A 14944-nucleotide genomic window follows, 5' to 3' on the forward strand; every position below is an offset into this window, starting at 1 on the left:
GGCACTGACACCATGACACTTCCGATCAAGACTAAATAAGGACAAAAATTCTTCCTCCCCTTGAGAAGGTGGAACTGGGTTGAAAATCAGGGAATACGACTCGGAAATCTCTCCCTCCCCAAAGAATATTCTGCCCCTTCATTTCTACACCCCACGTAACTGGCTTGCCAAAGAAACTCAGGGCAGCTACCCACCTGAGACTGCCTGTTCTCCCTTTGAGCGTGTACTGTCGCTTAAATATGTTTTTGCTTTGCTTTCTTGACCTCCCTGTCTCATATCTGAAGTCTCTGAATTCTTTCTGCCACAAGACAAGAACACGCTCTCTGGTATCATTTACATCTTCTCTTCTTAGACATTCAGAGCTTGTCATTCTCCTGTATTGTTTCTCTTAGGGAGGTCAGCCACGTCAGTTATAACTACCATATTCATTCAAATCAATCCAGTTCTGTATTTCTGGCCCCAATCTCTCCATTGAAATCCAAACTACTGAAAGTCACTATTTTGATATTCTGGTACCTCCTATTTGGTTCTTCCAAACTTCATCCTCTGGGTGTTATATTCACGTTAATGACATCATTATTTATTTAACAATTTATTCTCTCAACTTTAGTCATTGTTAATTCTTCCTGTTATTCACTATATCTCACATGTTTTGATTACCAACTTACTTATTAATTTAACATCCATTTATGCAACAAATATTTATTATTTCTTTTTTTTTAATGCATGATACAATGGCAAATAAGAAAAAGTTTCTGGACTCATGGAACTTTCATTCATGTGGGGAGAAGACATAGTAAACTAACAAATGAATATATAAAAGCTGATTTTTGGATAGTGAAAGCTAGTGCAAAGAAATTGAGACAGGTAAATATGTTAGGGAGTGGCTGAAATGATGATTTAGATGATATAGGAACATTTCATTAAGTAGATGACTTTGCAGGTAAGATCCAAATGATTCAAAAGAGGTACATATGTGAAGATCAAAATGAAGAGTATTCCGGGGAGAGAAAACAAAGTATAAAGTCCTTAAGTTTGGACTAGACACCGTATTGTACGAGCCGAAGGAGAGAGAGCATGGCTAAAGCCTCGCAAGCCAGGGGCAGAGTGCCAAAGAGGTTTAGGGTGTGCACTGGGCTAAGGTCAGGTAACATCTTTGAGTTCTTAATCATAAGAGTTGTAGACAAAGAGGTGTCATGATCTCATTTATGCTTTGAGAAGATGACTTCGGGTTCTTATATATAAAATGAAGTACAGGCTAACAAAGAAGCTGTGAGGCGTTTGAAGCAGCTCGATTGATAGTTGGTGGTGACTTGGCTTAGAGTGGTTACCAGTGGAGATGATTTTTTGGATATATTTTGGAGTTAGTGTTCACAGGCTTTAATGATAGATGAGGAAGAAGAACACATAATGGGCTCAGTGGTGCTGACTTTAACTGAGATGAGAAAGACTAGGGAAGCAAAGGATGTGGGTATTAATTGAGTTCAACTTTTAGGTAATTATTAAATATGAAATTGTTAATGCTAAGTAGGCAGTTGACGGAATCTGGGGCTCAGAGGAATGTTGAGGCATAGAAAAGAGGAAATTGTGGTATCATGGAAGCCAAGAGAACAGTGTTTCCTGCAAGCCCGATGCTGTCAAATTAGGTGGGAACATTGTATCTGCCAACATAGAAGCCATATGCCACTTTCCTGTTTCAGCTGACTGGTGGCCATAGATGCCTAACCAGAGTGGGTAAATGTAGTGTAAGTGCCTGACGTTAAGCTTTTTGAGTCCTGAGGCATCCATTTCAAAGATATCTTTCTCAAATAAAGATACTGCGAGCTGCATGACACAACTACTAGTAAAGGAACTAGATAAGAAACCAGGCTGCCCCAGCAATGAAATTCCCCTTTTAGAAAGCCCTGGTTTACCTAGATAACTGACCATTTGAATGACGTTACTTATTCCTTCCTGTGCTTTAGTCCTAATTCCTGCTCTTAAGTTTTAAATTCACCAATAAAGAGTAAACCCACAAAACCCTAGGCACCCCACTCTCAGACCCCAATAAAGGCAGAAACCAGGTTCCCACTCTCTCTTTCTACCCATAACCTCACTGTGTGGCCCCAGATGTGCCATGTACCCTTCAAGACTTGTCAATAATATATCTGTTTGTACCCCAAAGTTCCCTGATGGTTGTTGCTGAGCTGTGTTTTGTAATGATAAGAACCACAGGGGCTTAGCTCTGGAGGGGGAGATGTCTGTGGAGACTGGCCACAGTTATAGGGGCCCAAGTGAGTGCCCCCCAGGACATTTCTAGCCCATAGCATTATCAGTAGACTGGGACCAACACAGAATGGTAAAGAAAGACTATAGGTAGAAAATGGAAACTACAGATTTTATACCAAAATGACCCTGCATACTATTTCCTCTTTCTGCTTATCATTACCATTTCCTTTACCCTTCTTCATGCCCTATTGTTTATCACTTGAACCTTTGAAACAATCTCTGGACTACTTTCTGCTTATGAAGTTTATGTCTCCCCTCTCCAGAATGGCTCTTCATTGACCAGGGTCATCTTGAAGTGTGGCAGACTATCAATTGTCCAATGGAGATTTGATAATTTTCTATGACTATAAAAAGATGAAAACTTTTGTTCACATATATTTCATATATTTGAAATTTGAGGTTAACTATTTTTCATAGAAATTCTATTACAGCCATAATAATTATTAAGATTTTGATAATGGACTATAAATATTGTGCTGGACAGTTGGTCTAGGCTAACATTCATTTAACAGGCAGTAATTTGTCTTGACTGAGGTATTTTCATATAAATTGCATTTTATTAATTAAATTTGTTAAATTTGCATTTTTATTGTAGCTGGGATATTGCTTTATTTTATCCCCAATTCACATAAAAGGATCAATAGCTTAAAAGTCACTCATTAAAGCATGAAGGTAGTAACAAAATAGGATCATAAATACTGTAACACAGAATAAAGTCATAAATATAAACATTGACTAGGACTTGTAATAAAATATTGAACGTGAATTTGTTCTTAGAACAAAACTTCTGAGCATGTAATAATTTCATAAAGGCAGCAGCAGAAGAAAATTGCAAACAGGAATTTCAAGGAAGATCACGTTAAATTAGGTTTGTTAAACTGGTAACCATCTATACAGAATGGCAGTGCCTAAACTGTTCTGAAGTTCTGACAAATGGTTGCATGGAGGCGTCACAGTTTATGTGCCAACTGGAAACAAAGCATAGTGAGCTCTGTGGTAAACAGTTGAATTTATGTCTGAAAGGTGAAAAATCATCATTTTCCGTGTGAAATTAGTTAGTTAGATTCAAATAGGTTCAAATAGTTCAAATAGGAGAGAACAAAGTGAAACTCAGCTATCAAAGTTTATCATTGCAAGTTTTAGTCTGTATAATAAAAAATATGTATAAACCATGCCATTTTTTAAAGAGCTTCACAAATCAGTAAATGATAAGTATGCTTATGTGAGGGAAAGCAGAACAGACTATAGAAAAAATACACTTGTCAACTGATATGGTACGTCTGCATAATATCGTGAGTATGCAGTGTGGAAGAACTGTCACCATCCAACATACATGCCATTATCGTGTTCTTTATCCGTGGAAAGAACACTGATGTATAAAGTGCATTTGGTCTCTGCATATAAGAGAGAAGTGTTCAACATGTTTTGTTTTGTTTATTATTGAAAAATCATACAGGAGAGGAGTTTTCTCATTTAATTGAGGACTATTTTATGAATTGAATGGAAGTGGCTATACTGCGGTGCCAGTTTATGCACAATTTTATTCTCCAAATATCTGTGACTCTAAAGAAATCCCCACTGATCTTAATCCACTGCTGAATAAGACAGAGAAAACTGTAAATAAAATCAAATTATGGTCATGTTGTCTGTATGTTTTTAGTGTGCTCTCCGAAAAAATAACAAGTCATGACTGCTTTTCTATTCTGCTGAACCCTGACTCTGAAAGGTGTAATGAGTTTGAAATGAGATTAGGAAGCAAAGAACATTTATTCGTGACACTGAAAATGCCTTTAACGACCATTCTTGAGATTTCAAGTATGTTGCTCAGTGATTTATTTCAGTGATACCAACTTATTTATTACCAACTTAATTATTATTATTTATTCCTCTTTCTGAGGAACTAAATTTGGTATATCTGGGGTACCTAGAACCTATCACTTAATGGCCAATATAAAATTTTAAAAATTAAGTATAAATATAAAGATTTCTCAAGAAGAAAATTATGATGCAAATGGCTAGTTTGCAAAGAGTTTAGTTCCTTCAGAGTAATATTTTCTTCACTTACTGATGAAAGAAATTAATGATTTAATCAGCATATATTTGTTTTCTTAAGTCATACATGCCTATATGCTGTAGAAATACCTAAATGCACCCAAAGAATGATTTGGGCACTTATTGCCACAATCTAAGTTGAATCACTCAACCTTGAAGATATGATTGTGATATTTTTCAACTTGAAGTCTAATGGGGCACTGAAAATAGTCTTAGTTTAGAAATAGTCCGTAAATTCTATCCAGATATCTGCTAACCAGTTGACAGGATCACCAAAAACTAGCTGCTATTCCTGGTGAATGATATTTATTTAACAGAATGAAAGACTGGAGGGATATTCATTTCCACTAATATAGGTAACTATTAGATTGCGCCATATGAATCAATAATGTTGAACTGTTTTGGACTGACAAAAAATGGACGTTTTATATGGCTCAACCTAATAGATAATATGAAAACCCTTCAGCTTCAAAACATTCAGAAATACTGGATAAAATACAATAAAATACTTTAAAATATATACTTTCATTAACAAGGGAATAAGAAAAATCCTGAGAAGTTATAAAGCAAAAGAAAGCTGATGATATGCATGAAAAGTGGGAGATGAAGCTGTGGTTTTTCTGGGAGTGTTTGTTGATGCAGGTCACCAGTATGTGTGGTTTTCCACATCCCCGCAGGGACAGGGCACAAGGCTTTGGTTAGGAAGAGAATTAGCTAAGACTGTATGAAGTCAGAACCCTTGAACTTCCCATGTAAGCTCTCAGAGGAAAGCAATTAAAGATTCTGAGGGTTTGTAACCAAGTCCTTGCCTTCATAAAGTTTGGCTTTCAATGTATGCTATCAGAGAGTCCAAGGACATCTAAAGCCAACAAATTAATTCTCTGTTATTAGTGCTCTAGCACTGAAAGAAGCAAATGTGAATACTTTCTGGAACAAAGCACTCACAATCCAGGTTGCACAGGGTTCTCAGAGAAAAAGTTCTTGTGAAAAGGAAGCCACAGCCCCAAATAACATAAACTAGCCATGATAAATAATAATCAGAATAGATAACCAACAACTAAATTAAACATAGAGTTATTAGTTAATGAAATGATAAGATTTAAAATATAAGTACGTTGCATCTTAAAAATGAAATATGGAGTTGAAAACACAAGCAAGAGACAAAAAATTTAAAAATCACAACAAAATTTAAAAGAAACCAAAAGAACATATAGAAGTGAAACATGTAATCATGAGAAAAAAGCAATAGAAGAGTTAAATGCCAGATTCAATATAGCTATTGGAAAAGGTGCAAGCTGGAAATGAGAAGAATACATTTCTCAGAAGGAAGCATAGAGAGTTAAAGAAATAAAATAAAATGAAAGCAATCTTTCATTTCAAACATGGAAGAACGAATGAGACAGACCAACATATTTCTAATTAACAAGGACGAGTGAATACAGAGAGTAGAATAGAGGTAATATGAAAGATGTAACTCCTGCAAATTTTCTGGAGTTGAAGAAAATCTTGGTATATCATGTTTGTGAGTCATGGTGAATCCCAACCAGGATGAATTAAAAAGAAAAAATCCACATATAGACATACTTTAATGAAATACTGAGTATTCCAAAAAAAAAGTATGTAATCACACTTTTTAAAAAAGCAATCACATAAAATATTACTTACAAAGATTAACTTAGTGCATTTACTAACATCAATAGAAACAGATGACAGAATGAATTAAAATACTAAGAGAATATAACTAGCAACTTAAAATTTTATATCTAGTCATTAGCTGAATTTAAGATCCAGATAAACCTATTAAGGAAATGGTAGTTAAATAAAGAACATTCTAGAAAAAAAAACACCATGTGTTTTGAATGCAAATAAACTCTTACCAAAACGCATACTAAATGTTATACTATGAAAAGAACGAAACCAAGACCAGAAAGAAGGAATAAGATGTAGATAGAAAGGTGAACAAAGAAACAGGAAATAATGGGTTAAATAATCAAATATTGTTTGGGTAAAGTAATAATGATGATGATGATGAAAATTTGGTCCAGATTCAGAAGGGTCTTAGATCCCACCTCTCAATGGCATCTTTAACCTGTCGTAAGTGGGATGGGGTCTAGGATAACGATTAACATTACGGGTGTCTTGGTTTGTGATCCCAAAGAAGCAAACAGGCAGCAAGGATTTGGGATTGGCTTGTTGGCTGGGAGGTAATTCTAGAAAACAAAAGTAGAGAAGTGGCAAATTTAGATAGGAGACAGACAGTAAAGAGTGCATCAACAATTAAGTTACCACTGTGGGCAGCTGGAAGTTAATCTTTCTGAGGAACTACAGAAAACAGTGTAATACACACACAGCTCAGATTTTTTTTCCACCTGGATTGTAAGGAAGCTGAGGTATTTATACACCAACTCCTGTCAAGTCCCTGGTTGAGAACTGCTGGACATGGGGACATTAATTCCCCAGAACTTCTGGCTGCCTTTCATGAACACAATCAGGACAGGTTCCACTGGACAGAGAAAGCCCTCAGCAAAGAAATGCAGGCACTGGAATTGAACAGTCCAACACCAAAGAATAGTTTTTCGTTTCAATTTTTAAACCAGAGTCCTCTCTTCTTTCTAGCTTCTGCCATATAACTAACAGATTACACTTTGTCTTAGAATCCAAGCTCTTTTTTTTCCCCTCCACTCAGTGAGGATTAAGTTTTTGTTTTTTGTTTTTTTTTTTGAGGATTAAGTTTTTTTTCTTTGGATTTTCTGAAAGCAAAAATAACAATCAAACCATCTTTTACTTAAATAAGAGAAGACTGATAAATTTTTCTACAGGATACTTTACCACAAGTTTACTTAAAGGTAAGGCTGAGAGGAAGCCCCTCTCTCCCTGCTGTCATTTCCTACAGTCAGCGTGAATCCATTACCTAACTGCCAGTATACAGTCAAAAAGGAGGACTCGGAAGTTAGTGTTCTGGTAGTAAGGTGACTTACAAAGACATCATTCACAACTCTGGGATTCACAAACATCTGATTTTGTGAGTTAGTTTTATATCAGCTTCAGAATTGGAAAGAAGCTACACACAGTGATTCTTTGCCATTCATTTGCCATTTAGTTATGAGGCTGAGCATGTGATAAGAAGCAAGGATGTCTGCTGAAGTCAGCTGTAGAGTGGACTTCATTTGACAAGGAAAATCTGGTGTTGGAGGCTGGTTTGGAGCGCTCTTGAGCATCACAGTCAGGGCCTGGGATATGACTGAAAAGGGGTATTACATTTTTCTTCCAAGAAACACCATGTTAGATTAACAGTGAATCATGTTACTGATTTTCTCCTAAGATACTCCTTCATTGTATCAGGCTAAGATTCAAGAACATTTCCCTCTTTTTCAAAGCTCACTTCCAACACTTCAAAAATAAGATGTGCCATTTTGTATGTTCAGCATGTCAGTTGCTAAGTGTGTGTATGTGTATGTGTGTTAGTCACAAATCTTTCAGTTGCAAGTGATAAAGATGCACTCAAACTTAAGAGACCAAAAGGAGAATTTATCATCTCACGTAATTGGTTGTGGAGGAGAGCTGTCTAAGGAATAAACCTTACTTAGGCACCACTGGGTTCTGGGCTTCAAACAATGTTATGAGGCTACTCCTTTCACTTTCCTCAGAGTTGGCTTCATTTTCAGGCAGTCTCCCCCCATATTGTGGCAAAGATATCAGGCCAGTACTAGCTCTAGGCTTCTATTTTCCTCACACTGACTGTCCTAGTGAAAAGAGAGTCTGTTATCCAACTGTTCAAGAAAAAGTCCAGGGCAGGGCTCTGATTCCTCAGCATGTCTGCGTCTCTTAACTATCAATGTGGCTAGGGAGACGGGGTTCTTTGATAACCAAAGACTAGCTCATCTGCTTGACTTTGTATTGGTGATGAAAGGATTTCGCACAAGGAAGAACTGTTCAGTTAGCCGAAGAGAGGTGAAAAGAAAGCATCATGGGAAGTCAGTAATTCTGCATTGCTTAGAAGATAAAGGGTATGCATGTGAAAGAAACTATTTGAAAGTGGAATTCTAGACTAAAATAGAAGGACATGTCTTCATCAGAGTTTAATACAAGCAAATCAAAAACCCAATCTTTTCAGTAGAGTATCCTTTTGTATACTTAGTTGAGAAGTTCTCATTCCAATAAATTTTGCATATAATCAAACCACTTTTATCTCTCCTGCAGTTAATTGAAACAGAAGCATACATCATTGTCATGACACCTATAGGTAATTTCTATAATGCACATTATTGATTGGGTTTTCTAAATCTGCTTTTACACCTTAAAGCTGAGTACAAAGGTGATTCTGACAACAATGGGAATAAAATCCTTTAAAAGCAATCTCGTGGTCACACATATTATTTTATTGTAATGGGATTCTCTTAAAATCAATATATTTCTGTAAATCGCCTTCTCAGTTCACATGATCAAAAGAAAATAGAAGGCAAATACAGTCCCCCAGTAGTTAATTAGCACATAAATAATTGTATTTGAAAACAGAAGGCGAGAAAGAGACATGCTATTTTCTTACCATGTCAATGCCTTTGGACTCTATAAACTTGTTGGGTATTATACACATAACAAGATTAACTTCCATTCATACATCTCTGATTTGTTATTTTTCTATACAATAGATGAATAAAAACATTATTTTAGACATATAAACATACACATATAGTGGCGCACTGTTAACATATGTGTGTGTGTATACAGACACACACACACACACACACACACACTTCCCATGCATGTGTTGAGCGTTGTCACACATTCTCAGCCCAGGAGAGGTGGTGCAGCAGGCAAAAGGTATCCGTTTGGCCATTGAGCATTAGAGTCCTGCTGCAAATGCTCTCAGCCAAATAGCACTTTTCTAGACACTGAGCAGAGAGTATTCTCTGATGCATTGTTTTCCCACTGCAGCTCTCTGTCATTTATTTTGTTCTCTGAAAAACATCCCTGACCCAAAATGAAAACACATCAAGAAATAAAATAAGATGTAAATTTGATAGTGCAAATCTGTCCAACGATGCACAGAAAAGGTTTGACTGAGGTTTAAGGTAACTTGAAAGAGACAGTGTAGTCTACTGAGCATGAAATGAGCGGTTGGTGAGTGTTTGATGGCAATCAGTTGGCATTATGAAGGGAATCATAAGCATCATTATAGACTGGTGAATGAAATAACAATTATTTACATAATAGACGGAAGAAATACCAGAGGCATCTTGTGATTTCAAGGTATTCGAAGAGAATAAAAAAAGATTTCTAGTACCTAGAGGATAACTGCCACAAGAAACCAACAGTGCTATATATGTCACTGAATCAGTATTTCCAGGAAAGCATCCTCTCACCCTGTCAGTTCACACCCAATTGTTCTTATTTATTTAGAGGGAATTCAGAGATACATGAGTGAAAATATAAGGAAAAATTATCTCTAAATGTCAGAATATATAACCACAAATCAGAATACTTTTTCTGGCTTACACATAAACATATGAATACTTATTTCTTAATAATAACTTACATTATTAGTGTATGTTTTATAATATATGCAATGCCTTATACCATTACTAAGTGTATGCTTTTTGTGAACCACTTGATATTTTCAAAACACTGAAGCAGAATTCTTTTCACAGAAAAGCTATTTGTGAATACCTTGTTAAAATGGCCATTTGCCTCATTCTTCTTTAATACATTCTTTATAGAAGCTTTGCTGAAAGCAAAGTAAAACTATAAATGAGCTTTTTTTTATAATAGTGTTAATTACAGTCACACTGTGTCTTGGTTTAATGCAGCTACAGAAGTTCTTTTCAGTGGCAGCAAAAGAGCAAAGAAATGAAAGCAGGGACTCCCTAGTCTGCATCTCCTTTTCCTCCTTTCAATTTTTATGAAAACGAAGTATCACTTTAATCATAACTTTATTATTTATCCTTAATCAAACACAACTGTAATTTCTAATTATTATTCATCTTAATAATTAATGAAGTTACATTGGGAGAGTTTCTGTAATATGTACAGACTGCTCTCAAACTGTCCAATATAATTACTAATGAAAAAAGAGCCATAATGAAATGGAATTTCACAAGTGTTTTGAGTTCACGTGCACACAAGGGGGATGCCGTGGATCATTGGCATTAGCTAATGATAACCTGAGATCAAAGGCGGAGCCCTGTGGAGCTCCAGCTTTCAAGGTAGCATAAGTCTGAAATGTCAAATGAAATCTTCCAAAAATGAAATTTAAACTACAATAATGGCCCATCCAAACTGTCAAGCTGGCTATCCAAGTGATATGTATATGACTGATGATTTCTAAAGCTCTAAGAAAGTGAAATAGTTCTAGACAAAAGGCCAAAAGCAAATTCTTAATTCCAATGACAAGAAAAGTAAATTTACCAGAGCTGTCATGTGGTTTACCTCGTGCCATGCCAGCAACACCCAAAGTAACTGACCTTACCAGGAAACAAAGAAGAAAACAAAAGAAGGATCGGCGAATAAAACTCGTACTGCTTCTACATAACAATTTTAATCAGGAAACTCTCATTCTCCTGTTATCTTACATACACCTGCTTCTAAAGTTCTGAATCTCAGCGTTTAGAGTAGAGTACACCACTGTTTAAAGCATACAAGCGCAAAGGTAGCGATATGGCATCCAGCAGAGAATGAAAAGTTGTACGAGCGCACAGAGCTGCCGTAATGGCAGATCCCTGATTCTATGCAAGTAATTAGTATAATTCTGATCAGAACAATCCTTTCCCTCTAACAGTTTGTTGGATTTAATGATAATAAGACTTTAAAAAATTCTTAATGTATGTCTCTGACTCTACTGCAAGCATTAAAAATAGAGCTGTGAAGCCTGTGAGTTGAACATTCACTGCTTCACTTCTGAGAGAGAGAGGAGGGCAAAAGACGAGCTTAGGGAGGATATTTCATTAAAGTCAGAAAGAACTTTAATATAGAAAAATTAGTTCCGTGAAAAATCTTTTTCCATTTCCACTAAATTGGAAACAATTTATACTCTGAAATGAGAATTGAAAGAAGAGAAAAAAAAAAAAAATCCTTAATTGGTCTGGACTTTTCCATTGTGCTTCTGGAATTCTGACCCTTGTACTCTATTGAACCTACTTGTTTCAATTATTCGTTTATTTGTTCTTTGACTCACATATTCATTAGTTATCAATTGATGTATTCTTCATCCATTCATTCATACATTCGTTTATTTATTTAACATTTTCTGTGTGTTAGGCACCAGGCTATATACATTGACCATACAGAAGTGTATATGGCATGAGGTCTGCTACCAAAGTACTTAAAGGGACAGACAAATGTGTTACTCAGTACAGGTAAGAAAATGTGATACAACTTGGTATGTTAAAGAGGAGAACAGAAGTATTAAAACCTGCCTGTGCTTGTATCGTAGATACAGTCAAGTAAGCTTTCAAAGAGGAAATGTTATTTGAGGATTTCTTATGATAGTTTGTAATTTACCAGAGAATCTACAAAATGTATACTTAAACAGGAAGAATATTTTGAGGAACATTGACATTTGCGGATAATTAGAAAGGACAAATTTGAGGCTTATTTTCTATTATGTTTCCCCAAATTGCATATTTCAAGCAATAGGTAGTCAGATTTGTATGTAATGAACAAGTAGAACAAGCAAATGGAATAATAATTCTTGAGGAAGCAGTGATTATATTTAAAATTATGTCAGCCTTGACCACAAGGCCAACAATATGAGCGAGGTAGGTTACCAAGAGGGTATCAGACTTCCCTGCATAGTTATTTAATCATTACTAAGCAGGATGTGTTGTATGAGAAGGTCATAGTCTCTGACTTATTAATACAACTGGGAGAGTTGATTTCTTCTAAGTATGCTCAGCATACTCACATGGGGCCAAAACCTTGAGTGGAAATCCTGAGGAGAAGGCTTTCTGCCAGAGGAGATTCTGGAAGTTAATGATGACCTATGAGATGTCCCTACATGGTAATAATGGGGTGGCATGAAACTGAATTCATGAGAGAAATGCTTCTGCTAAGAAGAAAAAGAGTATGCAAAATTCTAAGGCACTGGGAAATAAATTAGATTCTTGACCATTATTCTTCAGTCTTGTTATGGAGAAGGATCTTAAAAGCTTAAAATATTTTATTTTTCTGGTTCATTGAGTACTCTTAATTTTGTGATAATTTTTCTGGTACCCAGTAGAAGCTTAACTTAACCAATGGATCCATTTTACAGCTGAACCACTACATTGTCAACATATTTCTTGGTCTTTATTTAAAACATGGAAGCAAAACTATACATGGGAGTGTTATTTATCAAATGTCAATTTTACATTTGTATATCTTGCTCTACAAATATAACAGATACTTTCCATGGCACTTTTTAGTTTTCACTAACAGGAAACAGATTGGATTTGGATTCATGTGACATGAAAGTACTTGGATTTTTAGACAGAAAATTTAGTTGAATATTATCTTAGCTTGGGGTTCCCCCAAAGCAGACACTGAAGCAAAGAGTTGTTTTTATTTGCAAACATCATCCCAGGAAGTGGAAGTGAGGAATAGAGAGGGGGAAAAGCCAGGAAGGAGGAAAAGCCAAACAAAGATGGGTTATTAAGGTTCCAGTAGGTTCCCTTGGCACCTCGTGAGAAGCCTTATGAAACATGTTTTAGAAGTTTCCACTCAGGTGCAAAAAAGGTGGAAGTGTTTATTTATTGGTCCTCATCATTCATTGTTCAATGGTAGTGCTGTAAATTTCTGGGTGGGCACGTTGTGAGAGCAAAGTGGGTCCCTGTGGGCTCCCCACACTATAGCTCAGAGAAGCCCAGGAGGGAAGAGTGATGTAGATGGTTCAGGCCTGAGCCAAGGAGTCTGGTGGCTCCCAGGCAACATAGTGGAAGCCTGTGCAGGGCTGGTGATGACAGCAGTAGCTGAAATAAGAAGGGCCAAGAATTGGGATGCAAGACGTGCCTAATGCAAATGTTGCCTCTTCTTTAACATAGAAGGAAAATTGTTTACAAAAGCTAAACTGGCAAATTTATAAGTACTGCAAAACAGATTTTGCAGTGAAATATAGCAGGTAGATATGGCAAAGCTCTAAACTCTGATTATGTCTTCTCATTTTCAATTAATTCCAATGACCACTTCCTCTTCACCCTGTCCTTAGGGAGCAAACACAGATTCTTTCATCTCTACCAACATTCCTCAAACACTTGGTCCAGAGACCATTTTATATTGTTAAAAATCGTTGAATATCCAAACATGATTGTGTTAATATAGGTTGCACTCATATTAACTGTATTAAGAAATTAAAACAGAAATTATAATGTGGCTCGAATACATTTAAAAATGAAAACAATAAACATACAAGTTTAACAATGATAATATTTTTATGAAAAATAATGCTGTTTCCCAAAACAACAAAAAATAGTTGGAAACAAGAGTTCCAATGAAACAAGAGTCTCATTTTTCCAGTCTCTTTACAAATTTCTTTAATGTCAGGATTTATAGAAGACATTTGGTTTCTCATATCTGCTCTGCGTTCAGTCAGTTGAGGTATTACATGGTATGTATCCCCTAGAAAATGCCATCATGTACTCATGAGAGAATGAAAAAGGCAAATGACATCTTAATATTATTATGAAAATTGTTTTGTCCTTGTAGATTCCCTGGAATAATCTTAGAGACCCCCAGAGGTTTTGGATGCCACTTAGAGGAGCCAGTGGTCTATACATATACATATAGCCCAATCTGCCTGATTTCTTAGTAAACCTTATGGTACTGCCATAGTGAATATTACCATTGCCCACAAGCAGCCTCTAGACTTCTGCATCCAAACTTTCCACCCACCTTCCCCTCCCCACCTTTCTTTATACTATTGGTGCTTGTCTAAATCCTCTCAATTCCCTTTAGGAAATTATCCACAATACTTCTATTTAGCAAGCATCATTTTCTTCTTGCATATAACTTATTTTTGTTTTTGCCCCCTGATTACTTTACTTTAAAGGCTCCGTACCCTCTAACTGATGCTGGTTGGTCAATAAATAGCTGTTGAAAATATGATATGAGTGTTTAGTGTGTCATTTACCTGTCTTACAGTTTATAGCACGTGGAACAATAAACCTTTCCGTTTTCTCATCTATACATTTCATTTCTGGTGACTTTACTATTGTAGATTGAGGCTTCAGAAAGCTGTAAAAGAAGACTGACATGTGTAAGTTCATCTGGCTTGCCAAATGATGTAGCTGAATAACACATCTCTTTTGTCCTTATGCCTATCCAGTTATTGTTCTGTACTACTTAGACCAGACAGTTTTGTTTCACAGAGGTTAAGTGAGGACTGGAGAAGGCAGCCTATTCAATGCAAAGGCAATATTGTACTTTGTAATTAGTAACTACGTATCTCTCACCAGTTGTCAGGGATGGCTGATCTTGGGTTTTTGCAGAGGACTGAAATACTATTGAACTTGTGAGTGAAAGGATTAATTTACACAGTGTGGCCCTGCTGATGCATAGTATGGCTCAGACTCTGATGAACATTGTCAGGTAGTTGGTACCTGGTTGGCATAGACCAGGGACTACCTGGCAACATAGATTTCCAGTTTTTCCTTAT

The sequence above is a fragment of the Phocoena phocoena genome, chromosome 5 (assembly GCF_963924675.1).
Source record: "Phocoena phocoena chromosome 5, mPhoPho1.1, whole genome shotgun sequence".
NCBI lineage: Eukaryota > Metazoa > Chordata > Mammalia > Artiodactyla > Phocoenidae > Phocoena > Phocoena phocoena.